Source organism: Peromyscus californicus, unplaced genomic scaffold, assembly GCF_007827085.1.
Source record: "Peromyscus californicus insignis strain IS unplaced genomic scaffold, ASM782708v3 Scaffold_9__1_contigs__length_137607984, whole genome shotgun sequence".
Classification (NCBI taxonomy): Eukaryota; Metazoa; Chordata; class Mammalia; order Rodentia; family Cricetidae; genus Peromyscus; species Peromyscus californicus.
This window is the reverse complement of record NW_026294617.1, coordinates 63,013,110-63,018,959: the sequence shown is the minus strand read 5'-3', so window position 1 is coordinate 63,018,959 and position 5,850 is coordinate 63,013,110.

The window sequence follows — 5,850 nt, the reverse complement described above, 5'->3', positions numbered from 1 at the left end:
ATTCCAAAGACTCCCTTGCTGATTTGAATTAGGTGGAATCACACTTTTTGATGAGTTATTCATTGATTGCTAAGCAAGGAAGATGGCCTGGAGCACCACTTTAGTTCCCAAGAATTTCTCAACTGCTCTTTCCTGGCTGTGAAAACTGTCGTTCACATCCAGGAAAAACATGGAGGGCTTATTTAGGGAAAGCTATGCCTAGAAACTGTCAACTTTATGTCACTATAAACTATATAGATATGAAAACAAACTGCCTTAATATGATTATATGCGTTTTCTCTTTGGTATGCGCACGTATAGATCTGTGTGTAATCAGGGGACCTCCACTCCCAAGCCAGTCCTTCATTAGACTGTCATGAAGGATAAAGCCCAGAGGGGAAGAGAAAGGCTGGGGAAGGAAGGTGTGTGTGTGTGTACTTAGGCCAGCTGCCCTGCAGAAACACTCTCATGCATACTGACTTGGGCACCTCTGCTAGGTCTTTTCACTCCTTCCCTGGGGTGCAAAGCTTTCTCAGGGAGTGAGAATTCTTTTTCTAGCTCTCCCATCCTAGTGGGAAAGGGGCAACCAACTGATATAAATCAAGTTAAAGGGGGGATAGTGTTGCCCCGTCCTCCTGTCTGGAATGTGGCAAAATTAAAGATGGCCAGGTTGATGGAGAAGCTCAGAGAGGACAGGGAGAGAAAGGGGTGGAATCTGTTCTGTTCTCATCTCCTTCTTACCTCAGGGCAAGGTCTACATGAGACTCCGAGTGAGCCTGTGGCAATCCTAACTTCATGTATTTGTGAATTAATTTACGTAACCAACATTGCGTAAATGAACAAAATGTCCTTCAGCCCTGGGATTCACTCAGTCAAGACAAGCAGGCAGAGGGTGTTGCCCTCACGGAGCTCCATGGAGTCCAGGTGAGAGAGAGGAAAGCCTCCGGGAAGTTCTAGCCTGTGGGAAGCACAGCTGTGACGAGGGGAACTTTCCAGGTGTTTCTGCAAAGGAGGGGCAGGCAGAGCTTGGAGGAAGAAAGCAGGTGAAGGTCTGAGGGAAAGAAGGGTGCTGCACAAAGCCATCTCCTCACCGGATCTCCCAGTTGACCCCCACACTATAACCACTATTTCATTCTTCCTAGTCTGGCATGCTGGGGAATAATTGGCCTAATAGTTCAAATTTTACTCCATTACTACTGCAGTTGAATGACAACATTATCACATTCTTTCCAAAAAAAAAAAAAAACTCTGCCATATACAGAAATGTACAACATCGTTCATTTTTGAAACTTGGAAAGAATTTTGGAAGCTATGGTCTAGAGAGTGTAAAGTTCCTTCTGTGTTTAAAAATATGACACTTGCTCTTATGTACATCACCCTCACATACCAGATGCCACAGTGGAAGGAGCTAGAGGAACCCCAGTGTACCACAGGTGGGAGTGTCATTTGAAAATGTCCAGGAGAGCAACATGGATGTACTATTGTACTAACTGAACACATCTTCCAAGTAAGTTCTCCCAAGTGGCCATAAATAGACCCATTCCAGGATTTCAAGGATTCTCCCTGTAGGGCTATTTGCAGGGAAAGGTTGATAGTGGCACTCACATTCAGTAGCCATTCAGATGGCATGGGGTAGCTACAAGCCATGAAGTACTGTGCATCTGGGAACAGCAACCTGTGAGCTGCTGCAAATGAGATGCTGAGCAAAAATGATAAAAGCCACTAATGTAGCATATAATAGAATATACTGTTGTTCACAACAGAACTCAGGTAAATGAGAAGGCTCCTATAAATATGTAATTTATAAATTTCCTGGGAATTTACATAAACAAGACATATTGTATTAAACAGAATGATTGCCCTCTGGTAGGTAGAGAAGGAGAGAATGAGAGACAGGAGTCACCAACCACCACCGCCAACAAAAGAACTCTCAGCCTTCTTTAGATCAGAAGAGATAAAGTGCCATGGACTGAGGAATAGCATACATCTTTCTGAGGTCCTCCACAAAAAGGCGGCAGGAAGGACTGGAGGGAGAGAGGAAGACAGGAAAGACAGGGTAGCGAGGAAGAATGAAGGGCCATCCTGGGTGGACACTCCCTGCCCACTAGCCTACCAGACTAAAGAACAAAGCCATGAAAATCATCAAACCTCCTAAGCAAGACAAGAGGGAGAGAGCACACACCCAAGAGAATGCCCTTGCTCATACCTTTGGAGGTGGTACTTCCTTCCCCCAAGCATTAGCTACATTGAATCATTGATACTCAGCTGTGTGTGGGCTTTCCAAGAATCCCTGTAAGGTGAGCTCCTGAGTCAAGTATCTAGTTACTTCATTCCAGAACTCTCCATGGACCCAGGACCTAGGGTGGGTTGTCGTGGATGCTAAGCACACAGTGGCATTGATGCCATAGATGAGTTCTGCCTTGAGTAACAGAGTTTGAGGTCTTTAATGAGCAATAGAATCACCAACAGGATGATTCTTAGTGTTTGCTCCTGTCATTTCCTAGCCAAGGACACTGGGGGGTCAAGGAGATTCAAAATCTTCCCCTTTGCTCACTTTCTTGCTTCCCAGATCTGAAACTGAAATATTCTTCCTGTCAAAACCAGTATTGGGGGCGGGTGGGGCAGAGAGATTCCAATCTGAAGGGTGGGAGCAATAAGAAAAGAAAAATGTCTCTGTTTCCAAGATTCTGTTTTTAGATAATTATTTTGATGACTTTAGAAAGGGCAGAGACTAAAAATACAGACATATCAGCCCATTCAATCTTAAATTGATTATTTTTCAAGGCTTTCCGTATCACACTAAGAGTGAATTAAATTTCCATCTCAGAAACATCTGACAAATGAAATTCATACCTTACCTCTCATGTAATGACAAGAACAGGAAGAGAGAGAAGGAAAGCTAGCAAGGCCCTCCCACACATCAGAAAAGGAGCCCAAGCCCACAGACTTTCCCCAGAAAACATCCCTTTCTTCAGCTTCCCCCGCCCCGCCCCCGAGGTCTTTGAATTCAGTGTTAGACCTGCTCAGTGACATATGGGAGTGGGGTTCATCTCTGTGAATCTGCGACATCCCTTCGAGATGGTAGACTAGCTAGTTCTTTAAACAGTTAACAAACTCCATTTTACCTCCCTGTGCAAGGATTCAGTTCTTCCCCTCCCGGTAAATTCAGTAAAACATTTGTTTTTAATTTTTTGAAAGTTGCTTATATAAGGTGTTCTCCCCCTCTCCCTGCTCAGCCTCCAACTTTGTTTCTGACATTTGCTTCTAGGAGAGTCCATTTATTTGGTATTGCCTCAGGTTAATAGCCCTTTGATGAGCAGTTATTAATATGAAATGCAGTATTTATCCTCTCGTCTGAGAAAAGAGAAGGACAAAGTCACATACTCACATCGTTTATTTGTAATCCTTGGCCCTCCGCCACTTTGGTAGCTAAGGAAAAAAATGTATATTTTACAGTCAGCACACATTTGTTGCATTACAGTTGGGAGTATACCATCTGCATTTGTCTGTGTACTCAAGAAAATTATAAATTGTTCACCTGGGTAGCAATTTGTGTTCTGGCAAATCTTTATTTGCTCTCAGGGGAACCTATTTAATATAATTACATTTAATTGATATTTGTGGTGGTGGATTAAGGAAGAAGGAACCGTCATTTAATATGCTGCGGGATTTTATGGGTCTTGTATTTCTTGGCTTGGTTTTCAAAATACACGTAACCACATTTTTAAAGCTAGGTACTTAGATAAATTCAGTCATTTATTAAAATGGTATACCAACAGGGTTAGAATTAAAAGCTCACATCCATCTACTGAAACAATGAAGGACTGCGTCTTTATCTTCACAAATATTTTCTTAGATAATTGTGCAGTTTAAAAGTTTACATGACTAAAGTATGTTGTTCATGATTTATTTAGCTGGCAATTTGGCTCCCCTCCAACCCCACAGGAGAAGCAGGGTTAGTTGCTAGAGCAATTAACACACTTCACTTTCTAGCTTCCTCGTGCTTTTGGCTGTGGGCTTGATGTTTTTCTTTCGGCAAACACAGTAGAACTTTCCTTTTCTTTATTGCCTGTCAATGTGGGACAGTTGGATTATTTAACCAACGGCTCCAGGCAATGTTGGGGCTGCCATGTGCCCCGTGACAGGTCTACTTTGTAGGTATGTTGCTGTTTTGCTTATACGGTTATCTGCCGGCTTTTTAATTCATTTTAAAATAAGCAACCCTAGAGAGCAATGCATCCACCGGTTAAATAAACAAGCAACTTAATTATGTATAAAATGTACTTGAAGCCAGTTGTGTTGATGTATGATAACATTGTAAACTTTGGACACACTCAGAGCAGAAGACAGAATTAGGTTAGGTCAGCGGCTGGAATGAGTGGTGGAGTCATGTCTGACCTTATTAATTTTGCTTGCAAAAAGGGAAACATTTATTCAATAACGTGATACAAGACAAGTTCCCTACCCTTCAACTTCAAGGGAAGAATGCTCCATGTAGATGAGAAAATCCTAGTAGAGGCAGAATACTTTATAGGATGAGCAGATTATTTTCGAAGACCTGTCTGTCTTAAGAGTGATATTGTCCGTATCGGAGCTATTTCTCTGATCAAAGTGTCCAGTTGTTCCTCCTTCTCATTTCACCCTCTGCACACACAAGAAGCTTCCATCTCAGAGCTGAGCGTTGGGATTCATTTATCATTCTGTTCCAAAGATTTCATTTGTTAAAAAGTTAATGAAACAATAGTTCAGGAGCCGAGCATTCTGACTTATACCATGGGGAGAAACCATCAGGCCAGATCCATGTATCTGGAAGTACTGGGGACTATCATCAAAATTCTGTGGGTGCAATTCCCTCACCTCTCTGGACTTGAGGGCCTATCTCTGTAGAACGAGGAGATGCACAGATAATATTCGCAATCCATTCCCACTTTAAGTGAACTTTTTTTTCTGGAAGAAATGGTTTGTTTGGGTTCATGCTTGGAGAGGGAATACGAGTCCATCATGGCAAGGAGGCATGGCAGCAAGCAGCAGGCAGGGTGGCTAGAGCAGGGAGCTGAGAGCTCACATCTTCAAAGGCAAGCATGAGGCAGAAGAGCAAACTGGAAGTAGGAAGAGTCTATGAGCTTCAAAACCCATCCCCAGTGACCCAGGGCTGCACCACTTCCCCAACAGTGCCACCAACCAGGGAACAAGTGTTCAAACACCTGAGCCTGGTGGTCATATGCTAGAAAATGAAGAACCCAAACTTGGATTAATAATTAAGTTAAGAACTGTGTGCACAGCACTAAGTGTGGGGCTTAGAACATATAGTCATTCTTATTAATCTTCTATATGCCAAGCAATATCTCTGGCATATAGTTAATTCTGATCTCTTTAATCTTTGCATCTCCTCAATGAAGGACGTTATCACTATAGTTTCATCACCACTGTTTCATCTGAATACTAAGATGAAAGGGTTCGAACATATGCTGAGATCACCAAGTGGCAAGCGGTGGTGTAGCTAAGATTGAAATCTGAATTCATGACTACTGTTCCTGTTGCTTTCTGCTAACCTCCTTATCTCCTCAGCACTTAACATAACCAATATCATACTAGATTCTCACTTGTATTCTGTCCAGATGTCGGGCAGGAGTCTAGACCTTCCTGATCATCACACCAAGCTTGATTTCCATCTGCCTACTCTCCACTTCTTCTAGGTTTCCTCTACCTCTGTTACTTTTCCTCCAATCTCCCTGGTACATCTCACTCTGTCTTTACAGCTTATAAAGGATAACTGTCTTACTTCTGATATTAATTCTTTAATCATATTCCTAGGATGATGTTAGGACATAAAGTTTGGTGACACAAGTATTATAGGGACCTAGAAATATA